The sequence below is a fragment of the Dermochelys coriacea genome, chromosome 8 (assembly GCF_009764565.3).
Source record: "Dermochelys coriacea isolate rDerCor1 chromosome 8, rDerCor1.pri.v4, whole genome shotgun sequence".
NCBI classification, from domain to species: Eukaryota; Metazoa; Chordata; order Testudines; family Dermochelyidae; genus Dermochelys; species Dermochelys coriacea.
In genome coordinates this window covers 106,699,475-106,715,217 of record NC_050075.1, presented here as the reverse complement: position 1 = coordinate 106,715,217, position 15,743 = coordinate 106,699,475, and the positions used below count along the sequence as shown (strand labels likewise).

The window sequence follows — 15,743 nt, the reverse complement described above, 5'->3', positions numbered from 1 at the left end:
CCATAAATAAAGATATGTTCTCCTTATTTGTTCACCTCCTTTAGAAACACTCGAAGGCCCAAAACCTGCCCTGCAGCGTGTGGATGTCTCTTACTGACGTTTCTGCCCCAGTTCAGCCAGTGACAGCTCAGTGCTGGGGCTGTGGCTGGGAAGTCTCAAAATTGCTGGATTGTAACGTTAATGAAGGAAGCAGCATGAAGGGAGGGTCTGAGTCCACTCACATGCCCCAATGGGGGGGCATTGGCACCACTGGGGGAGGGGTAAGGGAAATTCCAGGGTAGTAGAAGGGTCTGTTTGGGGTTTTTTTTTTTCAGAATGGCTTCTAAGAGAAGATCATTGTATGTTTTTGCTATCTCCACCATGTGCTAGGCACGTCACTGATATCCAAGAAGGTACAGGCCCGGCCCCAAATTGCTCACAGTCTAAGGAAATTTATTATTATTATTAACTTTATTTTTATTGCACATTTCTAACCTGCCCATCGCAGTGATATTAACAGTGCAGGACAAATTCATTCTTAGCATAAGTGAGCAAGCCTCCTGTTAACTTGGCTGGCAGCTGCACTCGCTCCTGGCAGGTAAGGCAGTGGCCATGCTCTTAGAAGACCTGGGTTCACTTCCTAACTGTGCCATTGCCTCTCTGTGACCCGGGGGCAAATCAGTTACTTTCTCAGTGCCTGCTTGGTAAGTAGGGATTGCAGTACTTTTCTGCCATACCGGGTTGCTGAGGAAAAGTTCCTCTATGTTTGGGAGGTGTTCAGGTACTGTGGTAATGGTTACCACAGAAGTACCTTAATAGTTATGCAAGGACAGAAATTGGCCATGTGTGGGAGAGAGACGGAGGCTTGTTTAGCAAATATTGTCATTATTATTTACTTCAAAGAGTGGTTGACAATTTTTTTTTAGATGAACAGTTGAAAACGGTGGCTAAAGAACAGTAGGGAAAGAAACAGGAGAAAAATTTTGAGTAAGGTAAATAAAAGGGAGAGATAAAAGAAATAATGCAGGGAAGGATGAGTAATCGACATTCTTGGAGTTGAAGCGCAGGCTCCAGCTTCCTTCCTGAGCTGTAAAGTAAAATAATAATAATTAAAAAAAAAGTCTCTAGAACAACAAAACCCTGGACGCGCTGGTTTCCTTCCTGACAGGCCCAGCCTCGTGGCATTTCGGTGTGTCCTCATCGGCAAGGAGGTCTGATTTACAAGCCAAAGGAGCCAGATGGGTAGATTTAACTCTTTGATGGACAAGTAGAAGCTCTGCTGCAAAACTGACCTCTCCTGCTTTATTTGCGTTTTCTTCCATTTCTGGAGCGTGAGTGACCAACATCTCCCTATCTGTTATACCCTCATCACTGTAGTACCTGGGCACCTGATAGTAAAGATCCATGTGGCTTAGTTTTCTGCTGCTCCTCTGGGTTCAGTTTTTCATTTTAACGTTTTTCCCACTGAGCTTTTGGGAAAAGACCCCCTTTGTGTGTGTGTTTTTGCTGCAGACTCCATTCTGTAGGTTATTGGGATTATTCTCCCCACATGGAACATTGGAATTTGAGAACCTCTCCAATTCCCTGGGCCATGGTTTGCATGCTTCACTTGTGGCCTCCAGAATGGTATTTAGGAGCCTCTCCGTTTCGTTAGAATTTATGCTTTCATTTAAAAAGACCCAAAATTCCAGTTCGAATTCTTCTGTTTGTGAAGAAGACCCCCCTGAACATTGCCCAGTGCCGTGTGAACTAACAGCTGTAAGTGTTGGATGAAAAACACATTGGTAGATTAACTCTGAATCCTAATAACGAGTGTTGAAATACAAACATTGCTATTCCGCAGCTGCTCGTTTTAGCTGCGACATACAATTAATAATTGCTTTCCTAGCATCCTTGCTTGGCATAGACGTTAGAGATGCGAAAGACCTGCTAGGTGTGTAATATATACCCTTCTCCCCCTAAATTCAGGATTATTCTGGAGGGGATGGTGAACTGGCAAACACTGCTGGGAGGAAGAGAGGAGTGCAGATCTCCTAAATGTGCTACATGGGGTGAGTGGGTGGGGAAGTTTGCGGAAGGCTCGCTCTGAAGCTGGCTCTCTAAGGCTGGCCGCTCTCTGCAGGGTTCCACTCTCAGCAAGTCTGAAGCCACTTCTTAATTCTCAACAGCTGACAAAATATTTATTTTCAGGTACTTAAAATATTATAATTTGAAGTGGAGTTGGGGGCCCTGGCTGGAGCTAAGCTTTTTCACTAACAGCTTCAGTGAAATGACTTTCTCCCTCCTGTGACCTGCCAACAAATACTCAAAAAATTGTTGTGAGACAGGTTTCAGAATAGCAGCCGTGTTAGTCTGTATTCGCAAAAAGAAAAAGAGTACTTGTGGCATCTTAGAGACTAACAAATTTATTTGAGCATAAGCTTTCGTGAGCTACAGCTCACTTCATCGGATGCCTTCAGTGGAGTACTCCTTTTCTAGTTGTGAGACTGTCATTCCTGTGCAGAATAGATCAGGAAACTTTAAGATTTGCCAGAGACTTTCAAAGGGACAAATCCAAAGGTTGAAGTTGTTGCTAGTCCTATTTGTTCTGTCCTTTAGTCTTGCCGTGCCCTGGTCCACGCTGATTCAAGATTTCACAAATTTCTGCCTGTGTCTGCTGAGCGAGAGATATGCAGACAGCTGCTATTTATATTTGTAAATGAATCTGAACAAGTCAAAACACCACAATTCCCTGAGGGACTCAGACCTGCCCCCTACAATGCGTGTGGTAACCATCAAGATCACCATCAAACGTGCAGTCTACTGAGGACCTTTGCACCCGCCCAAGCGATCACAGTTGATAGTCTAACAACAGGTATTGTAGAGTGAAAATTGCAAGATCTGGTGCAAATCTGTGAAAGTCTGGGGTGGCACCATTGGTGATACCAGGTAGGGTCAGAACTGGTCAGTTTGAGAACACAATGTGCTGGGGTGTTATTGTCCATGCTGGCGTTGTGGCAGAAGAGAATCCAACCCCACTTTTGAAAGTAATGAGTGATGGGAGGAAGGCCAGAGAGATTCTGAGAGATTCTGGCATTTCACACGTGGAGCCACTTTGGGCTTAGGATTCGGTGCTGAAAGCACATGTGCAACGCCGCTCCTCACTCCAAGTCTGCCCGTTGGAGGCTCTGGGTTTCAGAGCTGTATAACAATACAAGCAGAACACAGGGGTTTGATAGATCCTGAGCTCTGTCTCAGCTCAGAGCTGTCTTTGCGTCCATAAGCGAGACATGGAGTTCACGCAGGAGGTGGATGTCGGAGGATGTCTGTTTTGCTGCAGCTGTTTGAACTCTGCTTGCGGCCTGTGTGGTAAGCTCACAGGTAAAGTTTCACTTCAGGGAACTGGCACTGCTCCTCAGAATCCAGTCTACTCATTTGTACTCCTGCTCTGCAGGTGATGAAGCAGGTTATTTAATCATGTTTACTACGGCAGTGCCTACGGGACAACCAGGAGAGGGGCCCCATTGTGCTAGGCGCTCTGCTAATACAGAGTAGCAGGTGGTCTCTGTCTCAAAGAGCTTGCAGTCTAAGTAGACAAGATAGACACATGGGAAAGGGAGGTAACCCAGAAGTAGCGTGAACTATGCGATGGCTGCGAACGTCACATTAGCTCCATGGTTTTTTGGGGCGGGTGGGAGGGTTTCCTGAGCTAACTGGCAAGAAGAGAGAAGGGACGAGGGGTGAGGTGAATGGGGCGGGGAGAAAAGGGTAACAGGCATTGTGGTGTGAAGCTGAGGTGGAGACTGGGAGGCAGAGGGTGGGCACAAACAGCCAGTCAGCACAGTGCAGAGAAAATCCAGTCAGAACCGTACAAACGTCTCTGAATGTCAGAAGGTCCCAACTTCTGCCCCTGCTGGAGTCTCTGGCTGGCTCCTCTTGGAGATGCCTAGGGCAGGCTGATTACACCGTTGACGCCTAATGCCAGGGGGAGCGCTGGGGAGACCAGCAGGGAACATGCAGGCAGAGCTGCCAGGCCTCTGTCTGCTGCCGTTCTCCCCGCTTGTTCCAGAGCCTACGTTGCAAGCCCTTTTCCACGGTGCTCCTGTCCCTGCCCATGTCCTGGCTGCTGCTTTTCTCCCCTTTCTGCCCCAGCACGGCCACTGGGGTGCGTTCAGGTTTCAGCAGAAGTGTTGTAATAATTAGGTGGCTCATTGGAGGGTTTAGCAGTACTTAACCAGATGTGAAAAGGCTTGTCCCATGATCCTGGCTCACTCGCTGGGCTCCAGCCAGCTGCCTTTTCACTGGTCCCTGAGAGGGCCTGCTGTGTCGCCCTACTGCACCCCCTCTGCCTGCTCCCCCCTTCTTATGTTAAACACTCACTTGTGAAGGAGGGAGGGTAGGTGAAAATCCCTCACGAAGGTTGGGAGAAGAGCAACAGAGAACTGATAGCGGACACCTATGGAGCTCCCTCATTGCTCTTCAGAGAGCAGCTTCCATGAGGTTTGTCATTCCTGGAATGAGCTACATGGGAGGATGCAAGGTCTGGTGCTTAGAGCAGGGGCCCCAGAGCTAGACCTCCTGGTTTTGTTTGGCCACTGACTTGCTTTTATAATCTCAGGCAGGTCACTGCCCCTCCCTGTGCCTCAGTTTTCTCCATCTGTAAAATGGACAATGCTTGCCCACCTTTGCACAGTCCTTTGGGAACCTCCTGTTAAAGACACAGTGTGAACACAAACTATTATTATGATTGCTGACACAGTTCTGTACATAAGGAAGACTGTAGTAAACGATACTCCTTGCTGAATTCATGTCAAGTCCAAATACTGGCTGCTGGAGGAGACAGGATACTAGACTAGAGGGACTGTGGATCTGATCCAGTCTGGCACTTCCTAGGATTCTATGGTGAAATTTCAACAAAACCCTAAAGCAGCACATTAAGAATAAGGAAATCTATATACAATCTATAGGCTGTTAGTAACAGAGGGAAAAGACCTAGTGAATCAGTGAGGCCATAAGGGCAGAGAAGAGAAAGTATCGGATATGAAAACACTACTGTACTATTCTTGGTCTCAGTTGAAAAGCACAATACATATTTTTGTGTAACTGGTAAACTCTTTTTTCTGTGGTTCTGGATTAATTCCCTTAATCTGTATTATGTAGGGGAATAGTAACAGTGGATGCAATTGTGAATCTGGTGCGTATTTTACTGTAACCGTTATATTGCATAGCCGAGTAAGGGTATTAAGCATCCCAGCCAGTTATATACCTCTATAAATGGGAACTCCCTATTGCTCTGCATATAGGGAGCTGGACATTTATCAGTAAACTCCAGTCTTGGTAAAACACAAATAAAATGGGAAGTAGTGATGAAAGGCTGAGGTGTTGCAAACGGGTTTGGTCAAAGCTCCTGGGAAGATACTTGTGGGGAAGAGTCCTGCTCTGGCTAGAGGGATGGACTTTCCCTACTCCGGCTTCTGTGATTCTATTACCTTACAGGACTCTGCTGGTCTGTCTGTCACCCCTCAGTGCAGTGATGCCTCTTGTAGGTTTGGAACGTAAGCACTGCCAGACTGCGTCAGACCATAGTCTCTCTGGCCCAGTGTCCCGTCTCTGACAGCAGAGCTTCAGGGCGAGTGTACAGAGCAGGGCAGTTATGGAATGATCCTCCCCTGTGTCCCACTCCTGGCTTCTAGGAGTCAGAGGTGTAAGGGTGCATGAAGTTGCACTCTTCAAAGCAGGGCAAAGGGCCGAACTGATGACTGTGGACAAAGAGAGTCAAGCTTTCATCCCTGGTGTAACTCCTTTGGCCAGAGAATCAAAATAGCTCTTTTGGTAAAATGCTGTCTGTGCATGGCCTGTAGGGGAGAGAAACATACATGTAGATCATGGGCCAGATTATGATCTCTATTACGCTAGTATAAATCTCATTGCATTTGTATCAGTGAGCTCTCAAACAGGGCCTGCGTGCCTGTGTGTGTAGCCGGAGGAGTGAGTTCTGTATGGCACAGTGTGTGTAGCAGACAGGGCACTTGTGAAGCTGAAAACAAACACTATTTTCAAGGGTTTCTTCCCAGCTTTCTGAATGACATATCCCCGGGAGCTATAGAAATAGGGAGCACAATGTGGACTCTAGACTGAGCAGCGGCTTCTGAAATACCCACGTGTTTAACCTAGAGGGAGCTCTCTTACATGAAGAGTGAGCTCGTTGGCTCAGCCTGCCTACACAGCTTTTACTCCTATTCTTTGTGTGCTTTCAGCAAACCGCTTCCTAGTGTGTCCCTGCTCTCCTCGGCGCTCTGAATGCCTACAGAGTGTCATGGGAGGGGTCGCAGCTTGGCCTCATGAGGTTTTTGGGGTGGAAGGCAAAGTGGATTTTTTTATGACATTTTTTGCGGGTGCCCAAGAAAGCCTTCACCCCTCCCAGATGAATCACATCTGTTGAGATGCCAGACACCTGTTCCCTGTTCCTCTGTTCCGGGGAAACCCTGACTGGAGAGCAGGTGCTGAATCTCAGTCTGTGTGGGACTGGCAGGAGGAAGGGCTTCTCCTCTCTGGAAGACATTCTTGTTGGTTATTGACCAAGCCATTAACATTGCTGATTCGTTAAGAAGATGTTAATGCACTGGTCTCTCCGTGACTCAGGGAATGTCTATTTTGGAGCTGGCAGATGTAATTTCCAGTTTGAGGAGACATAACGGCGCTAGCTCTGATTGAGGTAGCATGCTAAGAACGGAAGCATAGCCATGGTGGTGCAGGTGGTGGGATGGGCGAGCCATCGCAAGCATGCGCCCACCTGAGGCCCTAGGTATGTGCATTGGTGGCTAGCCCAACCCTCTGTTTGCGCCGCTGAGACAACACTTCTATTTTTTATGCTCTAGCCTGCTCAGAGTTAGCCCAGGGATGGTTAGTGAGTCTGAAATTATACCTCCAGCTCCAGTGTAGATGTACCCCGGAGCAGTCCCCTTTGGGTTTTCTTCTCTTGAATGCCCTTGGTATTTCCCCATATGCCTGTGGGTAGATCCAGCCTCATAAATTCAAAATAAAGATGTTTCAGGTGTAGATCATAGAAGTGTAGGCTGGAAGGGGCCTTGGGAAATCATCAAGTCCAGCCCCCTTGCTCTGTGGCAGGACCATGTAAACCTATCCTATCCCTGACAGGTGTTTGTCCCACCTGTTCTTACAAGAATTCTGCAGTCGAGTTTCCCGCATTTGGGGACATCACAGGGGTCAGCACACCCGCAGTGCAATGGATGAGCCTCACCCTGAGAAAACTACCTTTATGATCATGGTATCTCCCCTGTCAGACAACCTCCCTTGAAAACCTATTCCAGTGCTTAACTACTCTGAGTTAGAAAGTTTTTCCTAGTATCTAATCTAAATCTTCCTTGCTGCAGATTAAGCCCATCACTTCTTGTGCTACCTTCAGTGGACAGCAGAGAACAAAAGATCCTCTTTAGAACAGCCATCCTCTTTAGAACAGCCCTTAAAATATTTGAAGACTGTTATCAGGTCCCCCCTCCATCTTCTTTTCTCTAAACGTGTCCAGTTTTTTTAACCTTTCTTTGTAGGTCAGGTTTTCTAAACTTTTTATAATTTTCATTGCTCCCTTCTGGACTCTCTCCAGTTTGTCCACATCTTTCCTAAAGTGTGGCACTCCAGCTGAGGCCTCACCAGTGCCGTGTAGAGCGGGACAAATACCTCCCATATTTTACGTACAACACTCCTCTTAATACACCCCAGAATTATATTAGCCTCTTTTGCAATTGCATCACATAGTGGATCACAAATTGAATATGCATCAACAATAGCCCCCAGATCGTTTGCAGCAGTACTTCCTCATAGCCAGTTATTCCCCATTTTGTAGTTATGCATTTGATTTTTTCCTTCCTAAGTGAGCTGCTCTGCACATGTCTTTATCAAGTTTCATGTTGTTGAATTCAGACCAACGCTCCAGGTTGCCAAGGTTGTTTTGAATTCTAATCCTGTCCTTCAAAGTGCTTGCAACACCTCCAACCTTGGTGTCATCTGCCAATTTTGTAAGCCTGCTCTCCATTATCCAAGTCATTATTGAAAATAATGGCTAATGCTGGAGCCAGGACTGATCCCTGCAGGGCCCCACTAGATATGTCCTCCCAGTGGACAGCGAACCATTGATAACGACTCTTTGAGTACGGTCTTTCAACCAGTTTTGCGCCCACCTTATAGTTATTTCATCTAGGCCATATTTCCCTAGTTTGCTTATGAGAATGTCAGGTCGGATTGTGTCAATGGCCTTGGTAAAATCAAGATATATCACATCTGTTGCTTTCCCCCATTCATTATGGCAGTCAACTTGTCAAAGGAGGAAATTAGGTTGGTTTGGTACAATTTGTCTTGACAAATCCCTGCTGGCTATTCCTTGTAACCGTATTATCCTCCAGGTGCATACAAACTGATGGTTTAATAATTTATTCCAGTATTTTTCCAGGTATTGAATTAGGCTGACTGGTCTATAATTCCCAGGATCCTCTTTGTTCCTTTTTTTAAAGACAGGTGCTATGTTTGCCCTTCTCCAGGCCTCTGGGACCTCACCCGTCCTCTAAGAGTACTCAGAGATAATTGCTAATGGTTCCATGATTGCTTCAGCTTGTTCCTTAGGTACCCTCAGATGAATTTCATCAGGCCCTGCCAACCTGAATACATCTAACTTACGTAAATATTCTTTAACCTGTTCTTTCCCTGTTTTGACTTGCCTTCCTTCCCCCTGGTTCATATTGTGTTGAGTGTCTGGTCACCATTAACCTTTTTTGTGAAGACTGAAACAAAACAAGCACCTCAGCTTTCTTATGTCATCAGTTATTAACTCTCCTTCCCCACGGAGTAGACAACCTACACTTCCTTCATCTTTCTCTTGCTCATAATGTATTTGAATAACCTCTTTTTATTGTCTTTTATGTCCCTGGCTAGGTGCGTTTTGTGCCTTAGCCTGTCTAATTTTGTCTCTACATGCTTGTGCTATTCTTTTGTACTCTTCTCTAGCAATTGGTCCATGTTTACATTTTTTATAGGCTTCCTTTTTGATTTTCAGGTCATTAAAGAGCTCCTGATGGAGCCAAATTGGCCTCTGACTATTCTTCCTCTTTTTCCTTCTCATTGGGATAGTTAGCAGTTGTGCCTTTAACTCTGTCTCCTTAAGGAACTGCCGGCTCTCCTCACTCCTTTATCCATTAGGTTTTCTTCCCATGGGAACCTCACCTACCAGTTCTAAGCCTGTTAAAAGGAGCTGGTGCTTCCTTTCCCGGGGGCTGGGTGGCATCCCAGGATGGGGGTTAGGGCTGATGGGATCACTGAAAGCGTGAGGAAGGCCTCAGAGGCAGAGATGGATCTGATCCAAACCCTCAGCTGAGTTCTTCAAGAAAGTTTGGATCTGGATCTGAAAGTCACAATTGGCTCCTGTCTCTCTAATGAGCCAACTCAGAACCTCAGACCTAACCCCCTTTGACCTCAGGGGACGACAGAGTCTAAACTGCTTGAGATATTAGCGGGAGGTGTGTGGGAGATGAGAGGAGGCCACCTGTGCTGTGGGTAGATTAAAGTTCTGTCTCCACAGGCTGTGAATTCAGCACTGCACCTTCACCCCAAGTTCAGACAGAGGAGGCTAGGGGGTAGGGGATTGAGGTGGCATTTAACAGAACATTCTTGCCCTTAAAGGGCCCTGAATTATTTCTGTAGGCACATAAAGCATCCTACCCTGAATAGTGTGTCAGCGGGGATGGCCCCTAGTGGGGTAGTGAGAGTTCAGGGCCTGGCTGTTACTCCTAGGAAATGGCAGAATGCCTTGAATTCTTGATACTGCTGGGCCGTGTGTGGGCATGGACGTTGCCAGCCTATTTCTCCCTGTGCAGCACCCTACGTCTGCTTCACCAGGGGCTTTGCAGCACAGTGTTGACCAACCATGATTTGATCATGATCTCAAATTATGAAAGCCCTCTGATCAGAACAGGCCTTCCTCAGGCCTGGCTGAAGCCTCACACTCTTGCTAGTAACTGTAAATGTGTGGCTTCCTCTCAAGTGCCCCGTGCGGCAGCTCTGAAAGTGGCCCCTTGCCTCAATTTCCCTCTTAGGTCCACAGTGACTCCATGGAATCTTGTCCTCTTGTCCAACAACAGAGGGGTAACCGTGTTAGTTTGTATCCACAAAAACAACGAGGAGTCCGGTGGCACCTTAAAGACTAAAAGATTTATCTGGGCATAAGCTTTGGTGGGTAAAAAGCCCACTTCTTCAGATGGATCAAACAGTTTATTAACAAACATTATGCAATTAGTCCATAACAGAAGTCCCAAAATAGGTCCCTCTGACTCAGTGCAAATAGTACTTAAAATTGCATACACCTCCACAGCCTCTTTGCTAGAAGTATCTTCCTTTCGCTGTTCCTCCCGGTCCAGCTCTCTAGCAAGGAGACATCAGCTGGTCTGCCCCTCTCCTGCTCCCCCTTCCTTCAGCCCTCTTCGACCTTTGGCTCTGGCTCTCCAGCTGAGACCCTGCAGCCAGCTTCCTCTGCTTCCACTGCTGCCTTCGGCCCTCTCCAGCCCTGCCTCGAGCAAACCCCTCCGGCAGCTCTCCTGCCAGGAACCACCACCGCCGTCACCCCTCTGCCTTTCCCTCTCCCCATTCAGCTGACTGACGCATGGAATGGGCCAGCCACCCAGTTACAGGGACTTTCACCACAGGTTAAACCAAAGCTGCTGCTGCTGTCTAACTCTCCTGTCTCACCCTTCCTTAGGTTTTTCCTAAGCCGCTTGGCACAGTCTCACTTTCTTTAGCAGCTTTCTAACTTCTAAGAGGCTTAATAGTCAGGGAGATTGCGGAGGTTTCTCTCTCCCTCACACAGCCCCAGGACATAAGGAGTTTATTTTATTAAGCTGATTCCGGTTGATTGGGAGGAGCATGGGGTGGAATGGCAAAGGAGTCAGAGGAGGGGGAGTGGTCCCTTGCCCTGGCTTTTGCAATGTTGTTTGTTAAGACCACAAGCTTTGTGAGTGACCAAGTTCCCTGCAAGCACTTCTCAGGGAACAGGGAGAGGAATGACAAGGAGGCCATCAGAATTGCTGCCCCTTCGGCCCTGCTCTTTGGATACGGCTTGTTCCTCATTTCTCTCTCCCTGTGTGTGGACAACTGGATTTTGCTTAATTAAGTTTCTGTCCTGTCCCCTATATTACCCCCACCCCCACCCCCACCCCCCAACACACACAAAATCATGGCCTAGAGTAAAAATAATTGACTGATGGTTTGACGGGAGAAGGAGAAAAACAGAAAGACCAATGTTTCCGTAACAGAAAGAAGTCGGAGGCTGAAAACGTCCCCGTGGAGAGTTTTTATAGTGGAATTACCGAATTCATTCATCCTGATACCCTGACCCCTCCTTAGGGCTTTTTGGGTGACCCTGTGAGTTCTGCTGCCTCTACCGGGCGAGGTGGGTGAGGCTGGGGAAAGGAAGTGAGAGGAGCGGAAGAGAGATGGAGAGTGGCAGAGGATATTTTCCTGTGGCAGCATTTTCCTTCAGTTCGAAAACTGAAGAGCGGGATGTGGGAGAGAAGGAATGTGAGGGAGGATAAGAAGGTAAGTGGGGAAGAGAGACGGAGGGAGGAAGCGTAGGGATCTAAAACACAATTTTAAAAGAAACATACCGCAAGATTTTTTTTCATCCCTCAAAGTTGTGTTTTGGGATGGGGGAATGAGGTGAGAGGAGAGTGAATTGAGCACCCAGAGGTTTTGAAATGCTAGTGTCCAGTTTGGCATGAAAAAACAGCAGAAGAAAATGTCTGGGTGTTGGAATAGGAACAGCTTCTGAGAGCTCTGTCCAGCTCTTGCCCCAGGGCTGGTTCTTTTGGTCTCAAATCACCCATCTGGTAGTGGCCCAGATAAAGCCAATTCCACCCCCTAGTCCATCGGGCTGGAGCAGTCTTCTCTGTTCCATGCTGGCAAATCACTTCTTGATCCTCCCTATCTATCCCCCACTTTGTTGTGGAGTTTGGGAGGGAGATGCTCGGGGAAATTCCTTGCAAGGGTATGCTACCTGTACTTCTAAAGGGGCTAGATCACTGTTGAAGGGCCAGTAGACTGATCAGCTGTACCTGGATTTTGGGATGCAGCGAATTTCCCTGTTGATTAATAAGGCACCCTCCCCCTTTCTCTGCACCTCCCCTCTTCCCCAGTCCTTTTTCTCCTTAAGAAAAAGCCACGGGGTTGAATACAAGTAGCATGAAATTTAGTGCTGCAAGAACCTGCCAAATTGGGGTTTACTAAACAACTCATAACTCGAGTGGTTGGTTTTACAAGCATCCAATAACTCTAGCAAACCATAATATATCACTGGCTGTTTGGAGCTGAGTCCTGTGCACTCTTATTGGACTTGAGTTGCAGACCTCCCATTTCCGAAGCCCAAAGTACTACCTGGGCCATACTTGTACTGGTGGCTGACTGTACAAAATGCTAAAATTGTGGCGTCCATGGCACCTTTTAATAAAGCTCTGATTGGTTGGGTTGATGAATGAACCCGAGGTTGTGGCCTTGATTGGGCCTTGCTGATTATACTAAGGTGTGGTATTGTAGGGTCCACTGTCCTCTACAACTGGTGAGGAAACATGTGGGAAATGTTGCCTGCTTTCTCCCTGCATTTGTCTCTCAGTTCTGAGTTTGAGGTTCTCCAGACATGTGCTGTTTGAAAGTCTCCAGTTCTGAGGCAACCTTCCTTTAATATACACCCAAGTGCCCTGAGTTGGCTGTATTCCACGGGGTTCCCCCTCTTTGCCTGATACGGAACATCCCTCCTGGTGATTTTGGCCTGGTACAGAATCTTTCAGAAATATTGGGGGGTCTCTAGCTTGTCCAGAGTATTGGGCAGGGCTCCCTGCGGTGTGGAGCAAGCCCGAAGGTGCTGGGCAAAATTCCCGTGCGACAGGCCCTGCGGGTCTTGCTGGGTTAGGAAGCAGGGATATGCGCTGTATACTGTGTGGAGTGAAACAGACTGGTGTAATGATGAAATTGACAATTCATTTTGGATCATAAAACATTTAGTCTTCCTTGCTCCCACCCTTCCCTGATCAGCCAATCAAAAGTACTTAAAATTCTGGGATGTTTGTTTGGTGCATCTTCACTGGCTGTTGAGGAGTTGATGGACATTTCTTGTAGCAGGGGTGTTATCTTTTTTATTTTAAGTGTATCTAAAAGAGACAAAATCCTAGAAAAATACTGACTGATGATGGTGAATCCATGGTGCTTCGTGTAGGAACATATAACATGAAGGGGTTAGCCTAGTAGTAACCCTTGCAGTCCCTTCTAGCCCTATGATTCTAAGGTGAGCATGTCTCACATTTGTGGCAAGGGGGTGTAAAACACTGAGCAAACTCTTCTTATGCTGCACAAGACAAAGTCTTTTCTACCTGAAGATGTTACCAGCCTGGAGGGAGTTTAGAGAAGAAAAGGAGTGATCCAGGAGGTTGGGGAAGATTAAAAGAACTCAATGTGAACAGCTTGGCAAAGTAACTACTAATAATGCAGGGCACAATTGTTTACCTGAAAAGTGCAAGACCTTAAAAAGGAGTGAGATAGTGTAGGGATGTGGCAATGGAATATAATTAGGAGTAATGGGCTGGAATTAAGAGGAAGAAAATGTAGGATTAATCTGAGGGAAATCTCCCTGGCTGCTGAGATGTCTAACACTGATGTGGCCTCCCATGTGGGGAAAGCGTCATCTCTGGAGACATTGTAAAACCAGACCGGACAAAGTACTGGAAAGTGTGTTGAGGAGAACAATTCTGCAGTAGCTGGAATATGGATTTACTGGAAGGTCGGCTTTTGTCTCTAACCTTTATGATTATGTGATACCTTGACTAAGTTTACAAAAACCCTGCTTTTAAAAATGACTGATTCCAGGTTAGAATTGGATCCCAGACAGAGAGAGATCTCTGCCTTGCGTTGGAATTCTGAACTCTGGGCCGGATTTTTACCCCTACAATATTTTGAAAAGATCATTCCTTCTCTTCTTCCTTCCTTGAGATACGTCCAGGTATGTCATACTCAAAGCCAGTATCTTAAAACATGCATGTCTGGGTTTAAGGAAGAGTGGTAGATAATTTGGTCCAAGGCTGTCCTTTTGGGGGAGCCTATAATTAGCAATTAAAACATAAAACATAGTTCCAACCAGTGACTCCTAAATAAATGCTTGTCTCTGTTGGTCAGAGTTGGTTTATTTCCATGCAGATTTTCCTCAGCCTTTTTTATTTATTTATTTATTTTATAACTTACGGCTCTGTAAATGCTCAGCAGCTGTTAATATGATTCTGTCGATACGTTTCCCATGGTGATTTGGCTGTATTTGGCGAGCGTGTGAAGAAATCACTCACTGGTTGGAAGGAGGCAAGACAAGCTGTCGATATCTAGGGAGAAATGCTAATAACCCTGCTGACAGATCATTCCTGGGAATCTCAAAGGGTTAAAAAAAAAAAAAGACAAGTAAAAAGGCAGTACTTCCCAGAGACCGGGCCCTGGCAGCCTGAAGATGGCTCATCAGGAGCTACAGACACCAGCTGGCATCTCCCACTCCTGTGCTTAACCACCTCATTTTAAAAAAGTACTTTGTTCTTATGCAAACAGACCTAGATTTTTTGGTTTGAATTATTTACCAGTGAGAAGAACCTCCTGTAAGTATCCATCTTCATTCAGAAACAGGTGGACTCATGGAGTTCTGCTGCGATACTTCCACAAACACGCACGTTCTCTCCGTGACTGACCAAATTCTGCTCTTTGACACCAGTGTAAACTCAGAATAACTCCAGAGAAGTCAGCGAAGTTACTTTGGATTTGCACCCATGGAAATGAGAGCAGAACTCGGCCACACACATGCATGCGCATGCACGTTAGTATCAGGTTCCAACTTGTGGCTCTCTGCCACATTCTGTATATGCCTGCTGCCATATATTGTGGGTGAAAGCACCCCTGTACTTCTGACTCCCTGCTACTCTTATTCCACATGGTGTGCATGCTCCCTCTGTGCCATGTACTGTGTGTATGCACAAACTCACTCCTATCCCCGTAACCCTTTCTTAACATTATTGACCCCTTTTAGACTCCAGGCGATGTGTTTTTGTTAATTATTAAATTAAGGGCAAAATTCAGCCTGGCAGTTCTTCATTCTGTTCTTTGCACATGTGTAACTTCCATTGACAGCAAGAGCTCTGTGGTATTTTGCAGTCCCTAACAACCTGATCCTGCAGCCTTTGAAGTAAATGCTAAGACTCTCATTGCCTTCAGTGGGCAATAGATTAGGCCAGGGGTAGTCAATAGACAAACCGCCAAATCCAGATCACCAGAGGCTTTTGAACGGACCCCAATATCTTTTTATTTACTTACTATTATCATTATTATTGTTACTTTTAAAAATTATTTTCTCTAGAGTCTGGACCTTGACTATACCTCAACCAAGAAATTTGGACCTTGACAAAAAATAATTGACTACCCCTGGATTAGGCCCTAGATGCATAGTCGGTCTGCTGTGGGGTTGTGACAGGCAAATATTACCCCAAAGTTATTGCTACCAGAGTAATCAATCTATCTGTCCTAGCTATTTCTAGGTTGCCCAGCATCACTGTAATGTGCACATGTCAATTACCTACTGGGCAGATTGGGCGTGGCCCAATAATTTCCCCCTTCTCTTCTCTTTATGGTCTGAGGTCAGAGAGCACAGTTTTCAACATACTTAAAATAATTTATATTTGCGCTTTAACTCCTCCTCTTCCTCCTCCTCT

At 46.3% G+C, this 15,743-nt stretch overlaps 1 protein-coding gene and 1 non-coding gene across 7 annotated transcripts in view; one reads left to right on the top strand and one right to left on the bottom strand.

Annotated features, from left to right (window-relative positions):
- RNF220 (ring finger protein 220) overlaps positions 1-15,743 on the top strand; it is a 337,705-nt gene that overhangs the window by 19,001 nt on the left and 302,961 nt on the right. The window lies entirely within an intron of this gene.
- LOC119860835 lies at positions 7,112-7,270 on the bottom strand. The gene has a single exon (XR_005294654.1). It is a non-coding gene; the product is annotated as a U1 spliceosomal RNA (small nuclear RNA).